Source organism: Lepisma saccharinum, chromosome 19, assembly GCF_977018435.1.
Source record: "Lepisma saccharinum chromosome 19, izLepSacc3.1, whole genome shotgun sequence".
NCBI classification, from domain to species: domain Eukaryota; kingdom Metazoa; phylum Arthropoda; class Insecta; order Zygentoma; family Lepismatidae; genus Lepisma; species Lepisma saccharinum.
The window spans coordinates 47,855,307-47,882,337 of record NC_139247.1 but is presented as its reverse complement, the minus strand read 5'-3'; the positions used below and the strand labels follow the sequence as shown (position 1 = coordinate 47,882,337).

At 38.1% G+C, this 27,031-nt stretch overlaps 1 long non-coding RNA gene across 1 annotated transcript; it reads left to right on the top strand.

The window, feature by feature from the left end:
• The first annotated feature begins 4,807 nt into the window (after nt 1–4,807).
• On the top strand, nt 4,808–25,886 carry LOC146003137 (uncharacterized). Its single transcript, XR_014443788.1, has 3 exons — nt 4,808–4,959; nt 17,154–17,221; nt 25,756–25,886. It is a non-coding gene; the product is annotated as an uncharacterized LOC146003137 (long non-coding RNA).
• The last annotated feature ends 1,145 nt before the right edge of the window (nt 25,887–27,031 follow it).

Below are 27,031 nucleotides of genomic sequence, written 5' to 3'. Positions count from 1 at the left end.
CAAAAATTTACATAGCAGGCAATCTGTTTCTCTACTTGTCATCCATGCACTTTGCTCCATAGATTTCTTCGTTCTTCTGAACCTGTCTCCTCTTTCACGTCACCCTATAGTAAACTGAAGTTTAGGGGAAGTGTTGTCATCTGGAAATAGATAGAAAATATGTTATTTATATATTTTATACATACTATAATTAGAATCGTATATTAATACACATATATTTTCAGGAACGGATGAGGTGCAGGGTGAAGCTCTGCGTAACACATATTATCAGCATGAGATTGGTGTTGCAAATGTGGAAAGTTATGAAGACCTTACCGGGATCGTCCAGAGGGTCGTAGAGGAACAGGAGACAATAAAGGTGGAACAAACAAATTACTTTTCCGGTTTGGGCGATGAATTCAGAGTTTCTTCGTTGAGGTTATGGTCGAGCAGACAAGTTTGTTGCTTGCCATACCCAGAACCGATAAAGGTTCCAGGCAGCCTTTCAACAATATCAGCAGAGGTAACTATTTTTTCAGTTTATCCCCAATCATATACAACTTAACGTAGTATATTTTAACTGTCATATAGTGTTTTTCTGGTTTTATACATCACATAAGTAATAACTATGTTCTTTCAGGTTATGGAAACAAAAGAAAATGTTCACGTTTGACAATTATGAGTAACGTGGGAAACATCCAATTTCCAAAACTTCCCGAAAATTAGTTTTCTAAATATATTTTCCTTTTTTCTTTTCAAAAACTGGGGAATGGGTGTTAAGGAGTGGTCTTTTCTCATGCTTCCCTGAAAATTAAGTTCGTCCAGCATCATCAGTGCTGACACTAGAAGTGATTTTCCACAATTTTTTTTCATAAGCTGGGAACACTGCTTTGCTTACATAGTATTATTTTTATCCCAAGAAGTAACAGCCAATTTTCAGTGTAACTTTGCATGATTGTAGGAATGTACCACTGCTGCTTACAAAATTTTTACATTCACTTTGCTTATCTCTGCACACTTCAACGTGAGGGGTCCCGGGTTTGGCACCCTGGGCATGGGAGTTCTTTTATAGATTTCATCATATCATCATTCATCCTTATCTTTGCGATAAGCCAAAAGTGCCAGAAATGGGAAGTAAAATATACAAAAAATCAAGGAATCTGTAATACACTTTGGACCTCTTTTTTTTTCGTTCAAGTTTGAAAAGGACATGCCTGAAAAGTCCCATCCAGAGATTCTATACACGTGCAGTAGGCTCCATTCACCAAACGTTATTTAATTTAGCATTTCGACCTTTCCTTTTGTCATGAATTATCACCACCTTCCATTATTTGATTGTCGTATAATGGCCCAACAACCAAGTGTTGGCTTATGATGCCTTTCATATTCATATTGTTACACACGTTCACTACATCCCTATATACACATGATTCGTACTGTATGTTTACATTGTGCTGAATGATTTTTGCAGGATGTTTGAGAACAAGTGGGTATGACAATTCCTGAAAAATCTGGAAAGTTAACCTCGAGAAAAATGAACTAAGTGGGCATTACGGAATCATGCAAGCACATTTAGGTCTCCTTATGTACAAAGTGAGAAATGATGTCATGAGTATGTGACTAGGAAGAAGCATTACTTAGCTACAGAGGCCAGTTGTGTCATGCCTCGTTCATAGGATGATTGTAACTGTGTTAGCTTGTAATCAGGGAGACATGGGTTCAATTCCTGGTGAAGGTATATTGCACCATGGTAGTTCTGGTCCCTGTTAACTGATTTGGGCATGAAGTGGACTTAAAACATACTCTAACCAACTTTGGTACTCTGCCAAATTTGGTTATTTTATGCTGGTACATACATGTATCACTATGTGTAAACTGTTCAGAATATGTACCAGATTCACCCCTTGCTTGATGATTTGGCCGTGGAGACTCTGGAGAGTCAGCTGGCCCTGATGTTGATGGTGAGAGGAGGCAGCAGCTTATCGCTGGAGCGCTACTTCTCCGGACTCGGACTGGCTTCTTGGCTTCTGAGTGTCTAGTCCAGACCACTGCAGTCTTACTGTATGCTTTGTTGCTGCCTCGTGTTGTTGCGATCTCTCCGGATGGTCTCGTCAATCAGCGTTGATGGTGTCCAAGGTGTTGTGTTTTCGGTTTACCATCTTCTGGGGATTTTTATACTTCAGAATTTATTTTTGACATGGTGAACTTTGCACCTCCAGCTGGTCACCTGGGATATCCCTGGTGCTGGTGGAAAGTTACAATGGAGGTGCACTCACCACTGGTAAGAACCATTGCCTTGCTGACTGTGCAGAACTGATTGGAAATTTCTGATCAGTCGGCTCTGTATTCAGTGGGAGTTGGAGTGAATGAGCAATCAACCGGCAAGCTTCAGAATGATATTTTAACAAATTGAGATTTCTATTTTTATGCTCCCAATTCCTTCATCAATACATATGAAGATATTATATACTAGAAAATTAAAATACAAATATTGCATGTTATGTTCGTCAAAAGCTGTTTTTTATTTTAATCAATATGTATGTTAAAGTGCAGGGTTTACAGATGCACAGATGTTTTCCAAAAATTATGGGATGAGATCTGTTTATCATAGAAAGTTGAAGTGTGTGTTATTTTGGATGGAATGGCTTCCACACTGAGCAAAATGCTAATGTTCCTACAGGCACAGTTGGAAGAAGAAGATAAATCAATCAAGAAAAATCCTTTTTCAGGAGCCCATGTAGCCCCCTAAATGAACCACGTTGAAAGAAAATTTTAAGAAATGTAGCACTCCTATTGCGCAGATAAATCTGCACATACTTCAACTGTCGAACCGTATAAAATATGCCACTTCATGTGAACAGGAGTGTGCCTACAATTGTGTCAAGTGTAGTTGAAAATTGAACAGCCATGATGGTCTAGTCTGTACGGAATCTGACTGCACGTGGGAGACCCGGGTTCGATTCCCGATGTGGGTGATCTAAGGTCGGATTTTTTTCGGCCTTGTTCCTGCGTAAAGTGGCTCTGGGGCGCACTCAGCCTAAATCAGTGGGTACCTGGGGAATAAAAGCAATGGGAGCATAGTGCTAATGACATCACCTCCAAAATGGCCGAGATCGAGAGTGTGTGGGGCCTTCCTTCCACATTCTCTAAATATGCCTTCATGGTGCAATATGCACGAGGAATATTATCTTTACCTATAGTTGAAAATTGGCCCACAATATATCATAAAAAAGATTAAAATGTGTTGCTGGCTCCAAGTAGGTTTTTGGTTCTAACAACGGACTATGTAACCTGGGTACTTAAATTTATGTACCACAAAATACCACTCATTGATTTAGTTGTATATTTTTTTAAAAATAAGATTTAAAAAATATGTCCAAATTTATTTTTGCATAAAAATTTCATCCACTCTTGCTTGATCCCTATTTAGTACCACAATGAACATGGTTTCCAACTATATGATATATATCTGGACAGGCACGTACACTCCCAAGAATATTTACCTAGTGACTGCCTAACTAATTATCACCTAAACTCCTGCTTTTTTAATATTTTTAGTATTGTGTACTATTAAATATTTCTTTGGGATGAACTGTTGAACGGTTATCCAAACAACTTCACATGTTTGGAAGACCAACAATACTGCATTTTAGAATTTTTGTGTTCTTTGGTTTATTGCTGAAGCCTTCGAGTGTAAAATTTAAATTTATTTGTTCTAATTGTGTCTGTTGGGTAGCACATACTGAAACTTATCTTTTCTCAACTTTTTTTTAATTTATGGTAAATAATTGTCCTTTTACATATGTTTGTGCATCACTGTACATTTAGAAATTACAGGCTTGAACTCCTCCAGTCCTGGACGGTTTACACTCGGAGAGGTCTTGCCCTCTTAAGGTTAAATGTTTCAACTATAGCCTGAACTAAGTTTGTTACCATATGTAACTTCCGAGCCTCTCTTTTTTTCGAGGAAGAGGGACTTGAGCTGGAGCTCGATGTATTTTTTCATTATTAGCTTAATAAACCCGGAGCCAAAGTGGATACTTGTATTCACATATAAACTGTAATAATAATCCGAGAGGGCCAGTACCTACCTACAGACTGTCCACCTCGCTCCCACCAGTTAAGGGGTGACGTGTGGTCAGCACAATGAACCCCGAGTCGTCGTCGTCGTAAGTTTTCATGACTGGGTTATGCTACTCATTCATAGCTCCTCAATTTCCACACGTTGGTGGGTGGCCACTGATCCCATACACAGGCTGAAATCTCAGGAAAGGTTGTCACGCTTCCCCCAGGAGACTTGAACCTGTATGGATCCTGTGAGTGATTCCCAAAGCTTGTCTTAGACTGCACGGCTACAGTGCAGGTCAAATATAAACTACACCGCTCATATATTGATAAGAACTCACACTGTTACCTACTTGTAGTTTTGTTGTTCAATTGTGTTATCAACGTGTTGAATCATCACAGAATAAACATTGCCTATATTGCTAAAACATGTTAAGGACTTCTGTGAATATAAACTGACTTTCCCTCTTGTAGTGTAGTATATTGTCCTGTATGCTTTTTATACATTGCAATACAATTACATAGGGATATTGAAAGTAAACAATAAGAGGTTTAGCAAGTTTGTGAGAGTTGTTTTCAATAACAAATTATAGAACACTTCTAACAGTGTAAATACAAATCTCTTTATTTGTGTGAACATCTTCCACACATTACTCTGTGTTTTTTCATTTCGAAAAAATAACTGTGCATATGTTATGCTAATTTTTTACTATAATACAATATTGCTTTTCTCTTTTACACTTTTACAGTTGGTCCTAAGTAACATAACCATGTGCATCTCCTTGATAACTACTGCAATCTGACTGGAATGATAGAATGGAAATGTACTTCCAATCTCCCGTAGAGGAGATGTTCGTCAGGTTGAGAAGACATAGAAGATATGTACAAGGCTTGTGCACTGAAAAACTGAAGCAAGTAAGTTTGCATTGGTAATTTAGTAAAATTAGATTCAGTGTCAGGCATGGTACATATGATAGTTATCCAGAAATTAAGTTCTGATTGATTGTTAAGGGGAGGAGGTACAGTTACGCACCAATTGTGCATTTATTTCAATATCACCTGAATATGCACTGCTACTAAAAAAACCTGGCTGTATCCAGAGTATGAATTTCTCTCCATGTTGCAAGTGGAAGCATTTTTTTAATGTTGATTATTAAGCTGGACACAATATTTGAAAAATATGATAAGAATTTTCGGAATCCCATGTATTCCTTATGGGGAATCAACTTCAAGATCTAGTTTCAGCTAATCAAATGGAAGTTTAGACTTTTCCGCTGGTGAAATGCATCTTCAAACAGCCCTCTTCCCTTCGATATAATTTTCTATTCCATCGGAAGTTTGATATTCCCAAGAGAACAAATCAAATAATACTCCCACAAGCCCAATGCACTTCTCCTTGCCTCCTACGGCCATCCTGGCAGTGTTGCCAAACCTGATGCGCATAAAAGAGCTAAATTTCACCTTAAATAGAGTTAAAACTGACTTTAAAGGAGCTAGATTTACACAAGTGCTTTCTAGAGTAATGTTAGTTGTCAAAGGGCTGCTGTTACCGTTAACTCTAAATTGATGACAATTTATTCGTAGTTTTCTCCATTTAGATCTGGCAGCCTCACCCATCTCATGGTCGTATGAAATTGAAAATAAAGGATTCCCTAACAATATTATGCCAATTTCAAGTCAACGCAGCACTATAAAAAAAAAGTAGCTGGGGATATAAGAGGGCATGGGCCGATGCAGCCAATATAAAAATATCACGTCATGTGAAAAATATCACGTCATGTGCAAAAGTTGGTCTATGTGGGCCGGAACCAGTGATGGCATCATACGAGGGTCACTATTTATATTTTGAGCCTAACAATGAAAAAACAGGAATTTGGCATTGAAAACTGCTTTATTGTTTTTCGAAGTATTCTCCTTTATGGTCAATACACTTTTGCATTCGTTCGAACCATTTGTCAAAGCAGTTTTTCCAATCTTCTTGAGACACCTCCATAATATGGTTTTTGAACGCATCAACGGCGTCTTCCGCCGACGACATTCGGGAACAAGAAGAAGTCATTGGGTGCCAAATCAGGACTGTACGGCGGATGACCCATCAATTCGAGTTTTTGACTGTTCATAAAGTCGGTTGTTAGACGAGATGTGTGACAGCTGGCATTGTCTTGATGAAGAATGATCCGACAGCGTTTGTTTGTTTTCCGTATTTGACCGAAGACCTCTGGCAAACAAATTGTTGTGTACCATTCAGAGTTGACCGTTCTACGTTCCTCTAAAGGCACAGTTGCCACATGACCAGTTTTCCCGAAAAAACAGGCGACCATTTGTTTCGATGTGCTTCGAGCACGAACAACTTTTGTTGGATTGGGTTCATCTTGAAACACCCATACAGTCGACTGCTGTTTACGTTCCGGCTCATATGCATATATCCATGATTCGTCACCTGTTACAATCTTATATACGTCTTTTGAAGCACCACGATTGTATTTATTGAGCATTTGTTTGCACCAATTGACGCGAGCGTCTTTTTGAGTTTTTGTCAAATTGTGTGGGATCCAACGAGAACATACCTTTCTCACAGCTAAATGATAAACAACACAAATCAAGCTATTGACAAAACATTTGAAGTACGTTATGGTCAATAATGCCAGACGATTCCATGCAAACGTCAAATCGCACCTAACTTCAATCAGTGTTGCCAAGGCTCAAAATATAAATAGTGGCCCTCGTAGTGGGGCACAGGGGTAGACACCTTAGTTCACAGCCAAATGAGTGCGTGAAAGAGCCAGATTTGGCTCCAAGAGAGCTAAGTTGGTAACACTGCCATGGGGGAAGAGCTTGGGAAGAGACTGTCCTGCATGCCCTTAAGAGAAAACAATAATATACACCTTGTCCATAAATATACTGTCATACTTTAAAGTGGTATTACGTCACTTTGGATAATCATATTTAAATGAAATTGGTGACATTTGAAAGAAAAACTCAAATATTTTTGTGCATGTCAACAATGGACACCAATATCAGCAATGGACAACAATGAACGAGATCAAACATAGAACCTGAAATAAATTCACTCCTGACAACAATGAACGATGTGGGTTTATTGTTGGATATTTAGCAGGCAAGCAGGTTACATGTGAATGTTTTCCTTTAAAATTGTGTTATTACAGAAGATTTAAGAACGTAGTTGGTGTGTTTTAGAATATCATTCCACGCAGAGTTTGGTGAAGGTTCAGCATGCTTATAGGCGAAGGTTTCAAAATCAGGCTCCTTCACACACGTCAATTTTGAAGTGGTACCGGGATTTTGTGGATCGTGGCTGCATATGTCATCAAAGGAAACGCCATTCAGGAAGACCATCTGTCAATGCGGGAATTGTGGAACAAGTGCGGGAGGCATTTGTTTGTAGTTCTAAGAAGTCTGTACGTAGAGCTAGTCAGCAGTTGAACATCCCTAAATCCACCGTATCTAAGATCCTGCGTACGTGACTGAAGTTTCACCCCTACAAACTGCAATTAGTGCACAAGTTGAAACCTGATGACCCTGTAAAACGGTTAGATTTCTCTGAAAATTTTATGTTACTATGTCAGGAAAAATAATTTTCAGTGATGAGGCAACATTCCACGTTGGTGGAAAAGTGAACAGACATAATGTAAGGATTTGGGGGAGTCAGAATCCACATGCAATTTTGGAAGTTGAAAGAGACTCCCCTAAAGTGAATGTCTTTTGTGCCGTATCGAAACGTCAAGTCTATGGCCCATTTTCCTTTCGAGAGGCTACTGTGAAAGGTCCAGCTTATCTTGACATGCTCACTGAATGGTTATTTCCACAATTGGAAGAAAATGAAGGCATGAATTTATTTTTCAACTGCTACTGGCATTTCCTCACTGGCATTTACATGTTCGGAAACATCTGAATGAGCAGCTTCCAGGAAGATGGATTGGACGTGCCGGAAATGATGATAATGTCTTCTACAATTGGCCGCTGAGGTCACCTGACTTGGCAGTCTGTGACCTTTTTTTATGGGGTTACATAAAAGATTGTGTCTATGTCTCCCCATTACCACAAAACCTGCAAGAACTGCAAATTCGCATCACTTCTGCAATCCAGTAAACCCCTGTGGATATGTTGGAGCGTGTGTGGCATGAATGGGAATATCGCCTTGATGTCTGCAGGGCCACTCGTGGGGGCCACATTCAATGTCTATGAGTTGTAAAATAAAATATTTGAGTTTTTCTTTCAAATGTCACCAATTTCATTTAAATACGATTATCCAAAGCGACGTAATACCACTTTAAAGTATGACAGTATATTTATGGACACGCTGTATTTACAAATCGTTTACATGGCACCTGATGTACACTACTTTTGAACATAGTTTTCGCCATTGTTGAGGCAGTTGCCGCAGTGGTGGCACCAGTTTTTTGTATCCCATCATCAGAATAATTCTGCCTCTGGCAACAGCCTTTTTGAACTCGTGTAATGAAATCACTGGCCAGCGAGAAAGGATTTCAGATGCAGGAAAACATGAAAATCATTTCTTGCCAAGTCTGGGATATAGGAGAGCAGATCGAATTGTTCCCAGCTAAATGTTTTGGTGGGATCTTGTCTTGTAATGTGCAGGTTGTTATGGATCATCAACAAGCTGAATGTCTTGTTGCCCCACAACACTGTGCACATGATCTTTTCAGTGGAAGTGGCCTGTATGAATTTTTGTCTTTGTTGGCTATGAAGTGTACCTCCATTTCATGAACTGCTGCTTCAATTTAGGAGTTGCACATGCACACTGGTAACTGCTTCTTGCAGGCCAACGGGGCCTGATCCATGGCCAGGATTGTGGCGTTGTGTTGTCCTTGTGTGTGCTTAAACTTGGTAAGGAGGTTTCAGTCCTTGGAAGCAGAATGTGTAAGGCATCTAGAAGTTGTTTCTTGGCTACTCGTGATGAAAATCTGAAAATGTTTGACCATACCTAGATTCAACCCTCACTCACATCTTGCAGCTTTTTCTTGGGGACCCCATCCACTTTGCTCAACAATTTTGTGCAGTGTAGCATAAACACTGGATTGCATGCTTATTCCTTTCAAAAACTCTTGTGTATTACACATACATTTCATGCAACAGGAAGATTAATTGATTTAACAAGTGAACAGTCCATGTAAAAGTTTGAAGCATTGACATGTAAAAGAACAGCCCCTGTGAAAACTTTGATACAAAAGCCTAAGAGCTAAAAAGCACAAGTACATGCGATGTTAAAATTCGTCGCAAATAAGTCTTCTGTTACTGGATGCACAATCAACTGGATGAGCCCAAAGATGTACTGTTGTCACTGCAAAACTGTAGAACGAATGTTTACAGGTAAATGTTTGTGTTGTGTTAGAAAATGGTGCATGTGGGTTCCTCCCACTCCCTTCCCTCATCAATGCAACAATTCAGAATAATATGAATAGCACCAGATTTTCTTCTTAAATAAAAATAGACAGTGGCGTCTCGTGGCCTCAAATTTGGCCGGGGCTTATTTTTTGAAGAATTTAAAATGTAATGACAATTCACGTGAATTACAAAAGAAACAGGTATTGCTGTGAAACTTACCTTTCTACGAACGTTGACTCTCATTTAAACAAGAACTGTGCTCTCCTGTTCTTCTGCTCAGCAAATTTTGTTATTACTTTTTCGTTGAAGCCCTCTATGTTTGAAATGTATTCTTTCTCTATTGTAAGCAGTGCCAAGGCATTGAGTGTCTGTCTTGTCCCATTGCATTTCTTAAGTAGGTTTTAATACGATTCAATGTGCTGAAACATCGTTCAGATTCATCTGTTGCCACTGGAGTTAATAAAACTATGTTTGTCATTTTTACTGTTTCTAAAAAGGTGCACTCTAAATTATTTTCAATGAAAAATGAATGCAATCTACTGATATAGTTTCTTTTTAAACTCTTGACTACAATAAAGAACACAAAGTTCACTTTTTAGTTTTCCCTCTTCTATGAACGGATAATAAATCTAGGAAGATGCCTCTGTTTAAAGATTGTTCTCTTTCATTATGTCCTCGTAGAGCAAGTTCATGTCGACCACAGAATTTTAAGGATAATTCTATTTAATATATGCCTATTTTTCCAGACTAATTCACATTGTGTTGTACTTGACAGCCTATATCCTTCATCAATTTGTGTTCGAACATCAACCTTGCCAAACTCACTCAAACATAGCGAATAAAAGCCACCACCACACTACAGTACAACACGCGAGATCGAACGCGACTACAGTACAACACGCGAGATCGAACGCGACGTGACTGAACTAGCCCCGAATATGCACTCTCCCCTTCTCTCTCTCTGCTAGCACGTGACCTTCACTGTAGTGTAGGTCACGCCTTCCTTGGCGACGTGCCCCAGACACTAATAATTGACATCAATGCCGCTAGGAGCGCTGTCGTATCCATTGCAGCAGACAATGAACTTACGTGGGTAAAAATCACCTTTTAAAAGACTGTGATAGTTATGCGTTATGGTCATTGATAATTACGTCAATACGTCAGTTTTTCTTTAGGGGCTAAGCCCCGGAAGCCCCAAGGGACGAGATGCCACTGGAAATAGAATAGCTGCAATAGAAAATGAGAGAGAAAGTAGGAATAATCTGTATAAATTTAGTTCTGTTTGAAAGGCACACATGAGCTAAAATTTTCTGGTGTTAAATATTTAGGTGTTAGGAAAGTGGTGGTTACATTTGTGTGTTTTATACACTTCCAGTAAGCATTGATGTGCATTTTTATAGAAATAACATACAAATAACATCGTCACTTTGTAATCAAGGGGTCCTGAGTTTGATACCTGCTGTATGCACACAGCAGTCCAGATCCCACTTTAAAGTGTAGGTCGTCCCGATTAACCTTCCTGAGCATAAAACTGACTTATTTTATACAGACTTTTTCATTAAGCAAGAAACTGCAGTGTATAGTAACTTCATATTTAAAGAAACAAATAAAACTAAATGTTCATTCCCTAGTTGCGTAATCAGGAGATGGATTTATTGGCACTAAATACACTATTTTGTACTCTAAGTGACGAAAATAGCACTTCAATAGACACCAAATAGGCAGTGATTTTATTTTTCTTCAATTTTGTCTATCTGTTGTACCCACGAGTTGTGTTAACTCTATAGTTGATCGCTGCTGGATTTTTTTTATGTCTACAGTAAATGTTGATGTATTGTGATTTAGATAGTGAGCTCCAACATAGCAGAATGGTTGGAGTTGTTGCATGCGAGTTCTCTGGGGCATATTATTACTTCCTGTACATTGAATTGCTCTGTACTTCTAAGACATTGGTAGTCAGTCCCCAGTACACTACTCCATCCAGGGTGAAGTAACTGCTGTAGTAACTGCTGGGGTTGGGGACATCCGCTGGACCAAGAGATTCCCAAAGGATTTGGCTGCTCTCCTTACAACATCCATGGCTTCCACTCTCTTGAGGTTGCTTTCTCTTTTAAATTAGTGATGACAAAATAGCAGGTCAGCAAGTACAGTCACAGACACTAAAAATTGGACCCCCAGATCCTGAAATACTTTCTTCCTTTCAAGACGTTGTGTGTGTTGCCTAACTCTATGGCTGTTATAGTAGTTGTCATTGAACATTTTCTATTAAAATCCATTTATTGCCTTAGATTTAGGCAACACATTTAATGCGTTGCAGGGAAGCATGCAATTCAGTATCTAGGTAAAAAACACAAAAAGGAAAAGAAAACATGGTGCAACAGCCTGTGAGGGCCAGGGCTTACCTTCCGACTGCTGCCCTCACTCCCATTTGCTGAGATGGGAGACCTAGTCGTCAACATAGGTTTCTGTTACCAGATTATGCTACTTGTTCGTAACTCCCTAATTTCCTCACGTGGGTGGCCACTAGCCCCATGCAGTAGCCAAAATCTCAGGAGAAAATTGTTACGCTTCCCCCAGGACACTGCACGCATCCTGTAGCCGGAGCCCAAAGTGTGATGCCTAGACTGCATGGCCACGGTGCAGGACTTCAGTATCTAGATGTTGCATTCTTATTGCCAGTGACTATACTTTTATAGTATAGTGCAAATTTAACTACAGAAAGCCAGAGTTGCAAATTAAAATGTGGAGTAAGGTAAACATTAAAAAAGAATATTTATGCACTGACCATGAAATGTTTAGACACTAAAAAAATTTATCATCAAGCTAAAACAACATAAATTATGAAACAGTATGGCTATGTTTTAGTATACAAATTGGCAAATTATAAAAAAAATCAACTCCGTAGTTAACAAGAAGAACTACATACCAAACAGGAAGATAATAAGAATCCTCCAAGATGATGAGTTGTGCAACTGCTCAATGCAAACATATCCCTTGGCTCCTCCTGAACCATATCTATTTTGCAAATATAAAATTGTAACTTTTTAATGTAACAAGTGCGGAAATCAACCCAAGGCTTGCATCACAATATGGGGAAAGGGGGAAGTGCTATGCCAAGGTGAAGTGTGCTTGAGTTTAAAAATGGTCAGAAAAGAGTAAAACGCAAAGAAGGAGCAGGATGTCCATTCACCCCATTACTGAGGACGATGTTGAGCAAGTCTGTGTCATGATTCTCGCAAACGAGTTGTATCGATGAAGTGGCAATCATCTGGACATTAGTCCTACATTATGATGCAAGTCTTTGGTGAATTTCAGCCCCTAGTACACATTCAGACGATAAAGAAAACAGATCACTGTTTGCTGTTCTTTTGGTGCAAATCAGTGGGGCATTATACACTGCTCTCCATAAATTAAGCAACAAATGGTGATCATCCAATAGAATCAAACACAAGGCCGGAGGGTGTACATATTTTATTTGTAACGAAAGAAACAAGTGTCCCACGCCTTACAGAACAGAAGAAACACAAAACAAGGTACACTCGTGGGCAAAAGAAATGAAATGTACGCATGGAGCATCACAGATGGTAAACGTTGGAGACGGAAAGTTACCGTTGTCTGACACTAATAAGTAGAGCCCGGAAGTTTGGCAAAATGCCTCTTTTTATCTACTGCATATATTGATAAAAAATTTCCGGATATACGTTTTTTATATTGTTTCGAATGTTTTAGAAGCCTTTTCATTTTGCCTATTTGGGACCCCACTGCCTATTTTTAATTATAATGCCTTTTTTTGCCTTTTTCAATGAAATTTGACCATTTTTTAAAAAAATATGTTGGCATTTATTTTTCTTCCGTTAATTATGTGAATAATTTTCGCTTTATTTAAGTAATATTGAACTCACGCATGTTTCAACATTGCTGAAGGAGAAAAGTGTGAGAAAAAAGTATTTCATGCTCAGTTAGGATATTGCCTTTCGGTTAACATTTCCTTGTGCATGATTGACTGCTGAAGTGGAGAGGTTGATTTCGAACACAAAGAAGATATTTCTGAAATCTCCCTTCCGAACCCGAAAATTTCAGGAAGTTGCGCCTGAGCTTAGTTTACCTCCGCAACCAGTCTTGACAAGATGGGGAACCTGGATATCAGCAGCTATATATTATGCTAACAACCTTGAAAAAATCAGTGCGGTGATCGATGCTCTTCCAGAAAATGAAGCGACTTCAATTCGTGAAGTGAAAAACTGCTGTGCTATTCAGAACTGAAGAATGAACTGTCGTTTATTTTTGCACATTATTGTGCATTGCCAGAGACAATTACAAAGCTAGAAAAAAGAGGTGAGACTCTTGTAGCATCCATGAAAATCTTCGAGGAATCTATGCAGCAGATGATGGAAGTGCCAGGAGAAAAGAGGTGAGCTGTTGCGGAAAAGTGCAAACGTGTAGTGATTGCAAATAAGGACTTGAAACAATTGAAAACAATTTGTGATATTCTAAAAGGTGAAAATGCTGTTACCAAAATGAGTCCAGCTACATTAGCTTGTTTTATGTATGCTCCAATAACTTCTGTCGAAGTAGAAAGATCATTTTCTATTATGAAAAACATTCTCTCTCTGACAGACGACTATCAATGAATGTTGAGAACTTAAAAAAAACAGCTTGTAGTTATGTGTAATCAAGACGGAGAAAATTGAAATGCTCTTCCCAATGTAGATTTTAACATTTTGCCAGAGATTATAGATAAAAGGAAGTGACTTCCAAATGTACCTTTCTTCACTTTATTTTGCCTTTTTTTTCATTTTTAGTGCCTATTTTCCTCATTATAAATGCCTTTTTGCCTGCCTATTTTAACGAAAATAAATGCCTGAACTTCCGGGCTCTACTAATAAGGGATATGATCACCGCGCGCAGCAATGCACGCCTCACAATGCCGCCGCATGCTGCCAATAAGGTTGTCCACCAACTCATTGGGTATGAGGGTCCATTGTTGGGAGAGAGACAGTTGAAGGTCTTGGAGTGTTTGTGGAGGGGGCACAAGGCCAGCTTGACGTCTCCCCAGAGCATCCCACATGTGTTCAATGGGGTTAAGGTCCAGGGAACGGGATGGCCACACCATGCGTTGAATATGGTGTTCATCCAAGAACCGATCGACTAGTCCTGCCCTATGGGGATGGGCATTATCATCCTGCAGAATGAAGCCCGGACCTTGTTCTCGTGCGAAGGGTTCCACATAACGTGCAAGGACCTCATCCCTATAGCTCTGACCTGTCATGGTGCCACATGGGGGATATAGAGGTCAGTACGTCCACCAATAGAAATGCCACCCCATACAAGCACACCTCCACCACCATATCTGTCCCTTTCAACAATATTGGAGGGATGGTAACGAGTTCCTGCCTCTCTCCAGACCAATCGGCGTCGCGAATCACTGTCCAGTGAGAACCTGGACTCATCAGTGAAGAGAACGGACCGCCACTGGTCCAGTGTCCAGTTCACATGTTCTCGTGCCCAACGTAAGCGGGCTGTCTTCTGACGCTGAGTGAGTGGTATACACAACACTGGTCTCCTGGCATACAACCCACCCTCGTGTAGCAGTCTGCGTACTGTACTTGTTGACATAGGCCGTCCTGTGGCAGCAATAGCCACTGCACGCACTTGGGTAGCTGTTGCGGACCTGTTACGGCGACTTGTCAAACAGATATATCGGTCATCCCTGACCGATGTCGCACGCGGTCGACCTCCACTGAAACTCCGCGATGCATTTTGCGTTCTCTGGAACTTGTTCCATAACCTGCTGACAACTGAACGATCGACATTGAGCCACCTGGGCACTTCAACCTGACACTGCCCTGCTTCTAGTCTACCGATGGCACGCCACCGTAATTCATCAGCTAAATGATGCCTGGTTGCCATATTCGACCCTTTCCGCGCACTTGACTCACCTCTGCACTCTCCAGATAGAGACACACACCTCTTCCGTGCACGCGCGTCTTCGACTCCAATACCTGGTACGCCAGAAATCCGTGCGAGGGCACGATGATCGCACTTTATGACTCACCTGTTTTCCCTAACACATTCGTTGCTTTCTTTCAGCGTGCCCACCACTCTTCTTCTCTTTTCTCCAACTGTTTTCTCTTTTACCTCACATTTTCTTGTTGCTTAATTTCTGGAGGGCAGTGTATTAAACCATGTTACTTCCTTACAAGCATCCCCCTTGGTTGGCATGATAACATTTCCATGTGATACTAAAGCTTTTTTCATCTCTGTCGACAGAAAAATGAAACCATACAACAGCACTACAGGATATAAAATGCCAGTTATTGAAAGCTTATAGCTTTGAAACAAGGCCTTAACCTTTAGTGGATGACTGGGATATTTACATCCCGCAACTTGTATTGCCTTCTGGATGGCAGCACCATGTGGCAGTAACTAACGTGCCATTTCTTCAAAACTACAAGTGATATTTAGGTTCTGTCTTTTTTTTATTCATTTGTATACATATGAAGATATGATACAATCGAATTACAAAGCAATGTATACATTGTATTATTATGAACCCCTTCCCTGCGGTAGCATTGAAGAGAAATGCTTCCAAATAGAAATCATCTCTATAAAGATGCAACCACAAAATCGTTACATCATAAAAAATAACTATAAAAAGACTTACTGCATATTGAAGCAAAGGAAACACACTATATATAGACTGTCACATAATGAAGCTAGGAAAGCTATTATATATAGACTTTGCTGCAAATTATAAAACACAGGAAAATAGTCATTATATAAAAAATATATTTTTCAGGAATCAACAAAGCATTAAGAATGGATTGTTTGCTCAAAAAGACTAATAAAAGCACGATAAAGTGATGCCTATGAAAATGACTTTCCACAATACAACCGTTAATTTTGAAATATTGTATAAATACAGTAATGTTCTGCAAAAAAAATACCATTTTTAGAGAGTCTATGTGTAGATCACCTGCAGTTATTGGGTTAACAAGTGGAGTTTGAGAAAGTGCTTTTGTTTCCCCATCTGATTATTATGGAATAATCTTATAAATGACATTTATATTTACTCCTCAACCACTGTCTTTTGCTGATCAACAGAAGTAAAGTTCCAGATTTTTTTTTTTGTAAATGTAAGCTTCTTTCTTTTTACTTTGCGGTAAGTTTGAAAAACATGCGTAAAAAGTTCCCATCTGGAGAGGTTGTACAGGTGCAGGAGGCTCTGTCCAATAAATGCTAAAATGTTATGAATAGAAGTTGCTTAGCCTTGATGTCACCTGCATATTGGTGTTGTGTGGTGACACACACTGTGTATGTGCGTGTGTGTATTAAAAATCTTGAATTAAATACAATAAATTGTAATTTCAAATTTTCTAAACCCCATGTTTTCTCCTCAGGAGTAGGAAAGTAAAAGCATGTTGAAAATGAAATGAAATTAGAATAAAATGATAAAAATGAAATGGGTAAAGGAGGCTACATTGTCATTTACGGTGAAACTTTGATTTTTACGTTTTCCAGGAGACCAAGTTAAAACAACTTAGTGTGGGGAAATGTAAAATCAAAGAAAATTTTATTGCATTTTGCTATGTTGGAACCATCAGGATTGAATGTATAATGTGGGAAAATGTAAAATTGGGTTGTACTTGTTTTCCCACAGACATGTTACAGTTTGTTAGGAATTTGTTTTAAAGATTTTTAAAAAACCTTTCATTCTAAGACCATTTTTTTCTTCTTTTAAGTACCTGATGTGACTTGTCCATACTACATGTGGGTTATGGTAGAGAACTCTTGATCATCAATTAAGCAGGTAAGGGAGTCTGCTTTTCTGTTTCAATATAATAGTTTTCCACCATACTTCCATTAACGAATTTTTAACTAAAATAGATCTGTTATCATAATACTGATAGAGAAGGCAACTTTTCATGCACAAAAGTTTATGTACCGCTTATTGATCATCACAGTTATTCTTTTGAAAACTTAAGGCTCACCCAGTGGTGTAATGATAATGTGGTTGCCTTGTAGTCTAGGGGTCCTGGGTTCAATACCAGATCGAGGCACGTAGTGGTTTAGATCTCACTTTAAACTGTAGGTCCAGTCCCGATTAGCCTTTCTGTGTATAAAGTTGACTTAAAACAACACAACTCAATCAAGCAACTTCACATCCAGTGAAAACTTGGATGGTTATTTGGCAATTCACTTAATGTCAACTGATATAAATTTACATGAATAAAATTATGTGATACTTTGTGGAACCCAGTCATCCTGTTAATGTACAAGAGTGGTGCAAAACAATATATCCATTGTTACTATTATTAACAAACGACGGTTGACAAAGTCTTTGTTCCCCTTTTGTTACTATAGGATAACTTGAAGATAAAGGGCCATAACTTGTCAACTACTGCATATTTTTTAAAAATTTAAATTCTAAATACAAGAATAAGTAAAAAGCAACATTTCAAGTAACGTCCAGTTGAACACCCAGTTGCGCTTCATGAGCAATTCATAGTTTTTTTTTAGAATGTGCAACCACTGACAAAGATATGCAGCTTAAAACATTTCTCTTTGCTATGTGATGGGTCAATAAGAGAAAAATTGAAGATCAAATTTTCCTTTGCCAGATTTGTTCAGTATTTGCAGAAATTTTAGGGACAAACAAACAGGACCATTCTCACCACTGTCTAATTCACTTTCAGCTGAACTCGATGTTTCGGAGCACATGTCCTGGGCATTTTCGAAGCATCCTTCTGCATCACTGTCCTGAATACTTTCTTCAGAGGATAAAACTCCCTCTTCAGCAAGCCACTCAGAGACAAATTCACTAAAATTACCATCTTCTGGATTCACAGAACGCTCATTCTTCCTTTTTCTAGAACTCATTGTCACTGGTTGAAACAAATACCTTGAAAAAAGCTCCAAATCACACTCATAGGATGCAACACTTAACACTAACACTAACGTGCCATGATTCAAATTTCCTATGCATCATTGATACGAGGGTCACTATTTATATTTTGAGCCTTGGCAACACTGATTGAAGTTAGGCGCGATTTGACGTTTGCACGGAATCGTCTGGCATTATTGACCATAACGTACTTCAAATGTTTTGTCAATAGCTTCATTTGTGTTGTTTATGTTGCCTTGGAGATTGCGCGACAACAATAAAATAGAATTAACTCGTGAACATTTTCATGCGATGATTTTTTACGATTTTCGACGTGGATTATTAAGACAAGAGTGCATTGATCAACTTACTTCCACATTTGGCGATGAAGCCCCATCATTTGCCACTGTGAAACGCTGGTATAACGAATTTAATCGTGGCCGCCATTCGCTCACCGACGAGATTCGCGAAGGTCGTCCAAAATCAGTTGTTGTTCAAGAAAACATTGATGCTGTGCAAAACCTAATACTGCAAGATCGCCATGTGACATACTGTGAGATTGAGGCAACCATAGGCATTAGTTCCACCAGCATATATAAAATATTATAACACCATTAAGCCTTGTTTCCATGATTATGAAAAACTAAATATGCTGACCAAGGCAGTAATTTATTTTATTAAAAACATAAACTAAACGTAACGTTTCAACCTTCTAGCAAGGTCTTCTTCAGACTCTGTATCAAGTACAAAAGTAACAAGATACAAAAACAGGGCCTTATATATACACAAACATTACTCCCTCCAGACTATTTAGAAAGTTGTTTGGAACTTTCTAGGAGGTGACTTTCACTTTCACCAACTTTACTTTCACCTCAAAGGCTAAACTCAATTACTTCCATATAGAATGTGGTTGGATTTTTAATCTTATGATCTTTTCCCTTCATTTTTCTTCCTTCTCCTCTCCTCTTTCTCTCTTGTCCTTTCCACTCTTTCTAACAACTTCTTCCATTCTTTGTTTAACTTCAGTCCCCCATTCCAGTTCATTGTGTCTTCTTCACCTTTCTTCTCTATTTCCTTGGCTTCCTTCCATTTTCTCACTAGCATTCTCTTCTCCCTTCCTATCTGCTTAGCCTCATCCCACTCTATGTCATGTCCTGTTTCTCTCGTGTGTTTAAATATTGCATTTCTCTCTCTCTTAAGTCGTACATCATCCCTATGTTGTTTCAACCTGTCTTTCAGCCTTTTCTTCGTTTCTCCTATGTACACACTCTGACATTCTTTACATTTCACTTCGTAGATAATCCCTTCCTCTTCATCTTCTCTGTTTTCCTTATTCTTCTTAGCATTCCTCGCTATTCCTAAGATGCTTCTCCCTCCCTTCCTGTAAGTTTTAATTCCCGCCTTCCTAAGCACTTTGCATATCTTTTCTGTGGTCTTCCCCATACTCCTTATTCCAAACCTTCTCTCTTTTTCTTTCTCTTCCAATTCTTCCCTGCCCGTTTTCTTCCTTCTTCTGTTTATGTCCAGTCTATCCTGCTTCTCATAGCCATTCTTTTCCAGCTGTTTCCATAGGCTATTTATTTTGCCTTCTTTTTCACATTCTTTCATGCATATTTTCTTGATTCTGTCCTCCATATTCTTTATAAAATTTATTTTTGTCACCTCACTTACATCACTTCTTTTGTGGCAGAATACCCCTGCTGCACACTTCTTCTGATGCCAAGCGGTTTCAATTTCTTGTCCTCTATTCCTTTTCATCAATATATCTAGAAAGCTTAACCTGTTTTCTTCTTCTATTTCAAGTTCCAATAATATCCCTCTTTCTTCATCTTGAATTTCTTTGGCAAAAATGTCAAGCTGCCTCTTCGTTCCCTTCCATATGCCAAAACAGTCGTCCACATATCTGCAAAACAGAATTATTTTGTCACCTCCCTTTTCTATCACTTTCTTTTCCCATTCATTCATAACCAATTCAGCCAATGCTGGGCTTAGACTGGAACCTATATTTAGTCCTTCACTCATTAACATTATTTTATCTCCCATTATACTGTAACCGTTATTCCAAATGGTTTCCAGCGCCTTCACTACCCTTTCACTATCCCATTCTCCTATTATTTCTTGTCCCATTCTCTTTTTAATAATGTCCAAAACGTGTCCCCTCTTGATGCTCGGGAACATACTTTTCACGTCTAAGCTAAACATTGTCGTCTTCATCTCATTTAACTTAAGTCCTTTTATGAGGTCTACTACTTGTTCACTGTTCTTAACTGCTCTGCTTTCTTGCTGTGTTACTAACACGTCAATAACTTTCTTAACTTTCTTTTCTAATGGTTCCAAAATATTATTTCTGCAGTTCATTACTGGTCTTAACTTTATCACCTCTTTGTGTATCTTTGGAAAGCCTTTCAAACTTGGTAGTCTTCCTGTCTCCTTTATGCATTTCTTGAATCCACTCCTCCTACAGTCTTTTATGATTCTTTCTTTTATAGTTTGTTCCTCTCCTGTTCCACAAATCTCCTCATATCCATTTATTCTTCAGTATGGCTGCTGTTCTTCTTCTAATCTTGTCTCTTTCTGGTTCTTCTTTTATATGGAGCACTGCTTCTTCAATGTCATATATAACTTCCTCATAATCTACATTTCTTTCTTTAACTTTAAAACCTCTACCTAGTTTTAAAAAAGCTTCCTCTTCTTTTGTTAGGTCTACATTCCCTATTACCACAACTCTTCTTCTGGTATCCTCTTCTTCTTCCTCTTCTCCTCTTTCTTCTTTCCATCCTAGTCCCTCTCCTTTCTTCTTCAATTTTATTTTCATTTTCTCTCTAATGAAATGGGAAAACAAGGAAAAGTAGATAATTTGAGTCAAAAAGAAAGGGAAGGGATGAAGAAAATCAAAACAAGAAATGATGTGGTGATAGAGCAGGCAGATAAAGGAGGAGCAATTGTGGTGATGGAAAGAGAATGGTACGAGAGGAAGTTTGAAGACCTAAAAGAAAATGGATATGAGGAGATTTGTGGAACAGGAGAGGAACAAACTATAAAAGAAAGAATCATAAAAGACTGTAGGAGGAGTGGATTCAAGAAATGCATAAAGGAGACAGGAAGACTACCAAGTTTGAAAGGCTTTCCAAAGATACACAAAGAGGTGATAAAGTTAAGACCAGTAATGAACTGCAGAAATAATATTTTGGAGATGAAGACGACAATGTTTAGCTTAGACGTGAAAAGTATGTTCCCGAGCATCAAGAGGGGACACGTTTTGGACATTATTAAAAAGAGAATGGGACAAGAAATAATAGGAGAATGGGATAGTGAAAGGGTAGTGAAGGCGCTGGAAACCATTTGGAATAACGGTTACAGTATAATGGGAGATAAAATAATGTTAATGAGTGAAGGACTAAATATAGGTTCCAGTCTAAGCCCAGCATTGGCTGAATTGGTTATGAATGAATGGGAAAAGAAAGTGATAGAAAAGGGAGGTGACAAAATAATTCTGTTTTGCAGATATGTGGACGACTGTTTTGGCATATGGAAGGGAACGAAGAGGCAGCTTGACATTTTTGCCAAAGAAATTCAAGATGAAGAAAGAGGGATATTATTGGAACTTGAAATAGAAGAAGAAAACAGGTTAAGCTTTCTAGATATATTGATGAAAAGGAATAGAGGACAAGAAATTGAAACCGCTTGGCATCAGAAGAAGTGTGCAGCAGGGGTATTCTGCCACAAAAGAAGTGATGTAAGTGAGGTGACAAAAATAAATTTTATAAAGAATATGGAGGACAGAATCAAGAAAATATGCATGAAAGAATGTGAAAAAGAAGGCAAAATAAATAGCCTATGGAAACAGCTGGAAAAGAATGGCTATGAGAAGCAGGATAGACTGGACATAAACAGAAGAAGGAAGAAAACGGGCAGGGAAGAATTGGAAGAGAAAGAAAAAGAGAGAAGGTTTGGAATAAGGAGTATGGGGAAGACCACAGAAAAGATATGCAAAGTGCTTAGGAAGGCGGGAATTAAAACTTACAGGAAGGGAGGGAGAAGCATCTTAGGAATAGCGAGGAATGCTAAGAAGAATAAGGAAAACAGAGAAGATGAAGAGGAAGGGATTATCTACGAAGTGAAATGTAAAGAATGTCAGAGTGTGTACATAGGAGAAACGAAGAAAAGGCTGAAAGACAGGTTGAAACAACATAGGGATGATGTACGACTTAAGAGAGAGAGAAATGCAATATTTAAACACACGAGAGAAACAGGACATGACATAGAGTGGGATGAGGCTAAGCAGATAGGAAGGGAGAAGAGAATGCTAGTGAGAAAATGGAAGGAAGCCAAGGAAATAGAGAAGAAAGGTGAAGAAGACACAATGAACTGGAATGGGGGACTGAAGTTAAACAAAGAATGGAAGAAGTTGTTAGAAAGAGTGGAAAGGACAAGAGAGAAAGAGGAGAGGAGAAGGAAGAAAAATGAAGGGAAAAGATCATAAGATTAAAAATCCAACCACATTCTATATGGAAGTAATTGAGTTTAGCCTTTGAGGTGAAAGTAAAGTTGGTGAAAGTGAAAGTCACCTCCTAGAAAGTTCCAAACAACTTTCTAAATAGTCTGGAGGGAGTAATGTTTGTGTATATATAAGGCCCTGTTTTTGTATCTTGTTACTTTTGTACTTGATACAGAGTCTGATGAAGACCTTGCTAGAAGGTTGAAACGTTACGTTTAGTTTATGTTTTTAATAAAATAAATTACTGCCTTGGTCAGCATATTTAGTTTTTCATAAAATATTACATGATCATTTAGCTGTGAGAAAGGTATGTTCCCGTTGGATCCCACACAATTTGACAAAAACTCAAAAAGATGCTCGCGTCAATTGGTGCAAACAAATGCTCAATAAATACAATCGTGGTGCTTCAAAAGACGTATATAAGATTGTAACAGGTGACGAATCATGGATATATGCATATGAGCTGGAACGTAAACAGCAGTCGACTGTATGGGTGTTTCAAGATGAACCCAATCCAACAAAAGTTGTTCGCGCTCGAAGCACATCGAAACAAATGGTCGCCTGTTTTTTCGGGAAAACTGGTCATGTGGCAACTGTGCCTTTAGAGGAACGTAGAACGGTCAACTCTGAATGGTACACAACAATTTGTTTGCCAGAGGTCTTCGGTCAAATACGGAAAACAAACAAACGCCGTCGGATCATTCTTCATCAAGACAATGCCAGCTGTCACACATCTCGTCTAACAAATGACTTTATGAACAGTCAAAAAATCGAATTGATGGGTCATCCGCCGTACAGTCCTCATTTGGTACCCAATGACTTCTTCTTGTTCCCGAATGTCAAGAATAAATTGTGTGGACAACGATTTTCGTCGGCGGAAGACGCCGTTGATGCGTTCAAAAACCATATTATGGAGGTGTCTCAAGAAGATTGGAAAAACTGCTTTGACAAATGGTTCGAACGAATGCAAAAGTGTATTGACCATAAAGGAGAATACTTCGAAAAACAATAAAGCAGTTTTCAATGCCAAATTTCTGTTTTTTCATTGTTAGGCTCAAAATATAAATAGTGACCCTCGTATTACATAAAATAACTTATTTTTCAGCAAGAAAGGTGACAAGTTGTAAATAATATTGGTGATGCACAGCAAAAGGGCTACTGGAAGAAACATGACAAATAGTATGTATTTCTTCTTCTTACAGTAATGCAGCCAAACAGGAGTATATCGCTTGATAGACGAATATTATGAACTAGATGTGAAGCTGATTCATTAGCGCCATCTATGAAGCACCTGTAAAAGCACGATGCTAGAGTTGAACGAGAGCAAAATGCATTGCTATGACAGAACTAGTGCCTAACATTACAAAAATGTAGAAAACACCCAACATGTATAGATTAATACGTTTGTTGTATTGTGGTACTTTGACATTCAAGGATTCACTGAATGTGTCTAGTACTAAAAGTTAAAACATGAAATTAAGGTATGGTATGCAATTGTTATTAAACAATGAAGGTATTTTATAATAGGGTGTCTACCAGTGAAGTAAAAAAAAAAATGCTTGTTGTCAAGCATTTTTGCTATTTGTACAGTATAGTAATTTACATTGTTACATACATACATATGTGTACTAGCATTTGATAAAATGTAATATTTGAAAATCTAAAATTGTATTGAGGCTAAGATTTGTTAATTTTTTCTTAAGAATTGCATACTTGTATGCGTGAAGTTCTGTAAAAATATTAAATAAAGTAATGTGGCCATTCCCCATCCAGGATGAAGTCAAGCATTAATTTTTACATGCATCAATAATTAAAGCAAGTCTAAATCTCTTGTTCAAGTTCAGCTTTCATCAAATAAAAATATCTATTTTCTTAATTTTCAACTGCACCTAAGTAGGGGGTGATGAAATAAATATTAAGAAAAAGTCAAGAATTTTGGATTTGTTATATTGGTAGACACCCTGAATAAACATAATTTTGTGGAGTAGGTAGCATAGCATGCTACGAAACCAGGGTTCCCACGTTTGAATCTCGGCATGGGTGTTCTTTGATCATATCATCACTCATCCTAATCATCGGGAAAAGCCAAAAGTGGCAGAAGAGTGATGCTAAATGAAAATCAAATCTTGAGCACAAATAGGCTATTTTACAAATACAGTGGAACCTCGATTTTACGTTTTTTAGGGGACCAAGCCAGAAAAACCTAAAATGCAGGAAAATGTAAAATCGAGAAAAATTTTAGCGTGTTTTGCTATGTTGGGACCATCAAGGTTGAATGCATAATGTGGGTTCCACTGTATATACTTAATGTTGATTTTGTAAATTGAGCTTCAAGAATGCATATTTTTTAGGGCTGAGCTGATACCACTTTGAACAGATATTCCCACTGATACCCATACTTGAAAATTGCAAAAATTAATTTTTTTATAAATTATTGAACAATATTGGTGTGTAAATATTATTCTCCAATTATTTGTATCAATTTATTAAGAAATTTGCTTTAGAATATTCAAGAATTACATCAGAATATTGAATATATGTTATGTAATCACAAAATACATTTTTTCATGCAAAATTGGTTCAAAATAAAAAATAAACTTTGAATAATTCAGGATAATAGACTGAAAATATCGTACAGCATTTTTACGGACCCCGTGAAATACCAATTGCCAGAAAAGTATCGGCTGATGAATTCAACCCATTCCGATACCACTGGTATTGGCTCTGCCCTAATATTTTGCCTAAGGCAGAAATCAACAGTTGTACACACAGCAAGGAGATGAATTAGTTTGTGTGAAGTATCTGCCATTCTTTATTGGTATAGTATTATTTACACATCAATAAAAGTGATCATTTCCTTGCCCAGTCTCTTGAAAGGTGAATAGGAAAATTTGAGACACGTTTGTGGGTGCTCTATTGCAGAATCGGGCATTTTACTTATCCCTTTTAACTTATTTTGCAGGAGACATTGAAGCAGGACCAGGTGGCTAGGATATTCATTTAGGATGGAATGCAGAATTCCATCACATCAGAGAAAGGCAGAATGAAGCTTGCAGACAGGAACATGGAGAGACTACATTACTACAAGAATTGCGGATGTTATTAACTTTGAATTACTGTGAATGAACTTTAGTGTATTTTTTTTTTTGTCCCATCATAGGATGGATTCTTGTATGTATTTATTGTAAGCATGGTTTCACAAATGAAATGTCCATGAAATCAGTGCCTACTTTTAAGTATGCACAATTTGAAAGTAGGTACTGATTAAATGCAAGTGGCTGCAAATTTCATGGAATCTTGCTCACATTACCAGAGACAACACTTTTTGTTTTATACATCTGGTTTTACCTGTACATTACTTGTGGGTGTTTGATAATATAAAAACTGTTCGCTCCCAATACCTAAGTGTCTTCTTATTAATTTTTAGTAAAAAGTGTTCAGGTGGGGGAAGGTTGAAATTTTTATTAAGTTGGACTCGGTAACTTTTTGGCCAAATCACCCTAAAATTTGCATAATTTTTGGTATATTAAGTCCAAAAATATTTTTTTTAATTATATATTTCTAAGTGAATAGCAAGCACCAATAGACATATTTTATATAGTAACAGAAGGTTGCAGTGCAACTGTCATTGTTACAACTATGTATCTCCTCTTCTGTTGTCATCTATCACATAGCTTCTTCCACCACCTCTTTGACGCTTGTCTTCAGAATTCCAGAAGTTTGGTCGCCAAACCGACCACTGAAGTTGCCACCTGAAAGTAATGAAGTTGCAATTAGCTGGTACATAATTAACTACCTTTAAGTTTGGCGCAAAAAATGCAGGCTCAACCAGGACTCCTGGATGAGCCTGCATTTTTCATTAAAATTTCTCCACAACTACATTCATTACTAGGACACTGATGTTGATGACCTCTTGAAATGAAATCTTGATTTTTTTTTTTCATAAATTACAACCAAGTTGTTGAATAATTAGACAAAAATATTTCTTTGATATTTTTAAACTACTGAAGCAAATGGTGGGATGGGGGGGGGGCAATTAAGTGGTAAATAGTTTTGTGTGTGTACACCAGTGGTTCCCAACCTTTTTTTTTTTTTTTTTCCTCTCACAGCGCACTATACTATGTAATGAGATCCCACGGCACACTTACATACAAGTTGGCCACAGTGCTAGTAGTGACTGACATTCGAATAACATGGCACAATATTTCCCCCATCACTGTCGACAATTATGATTGGGT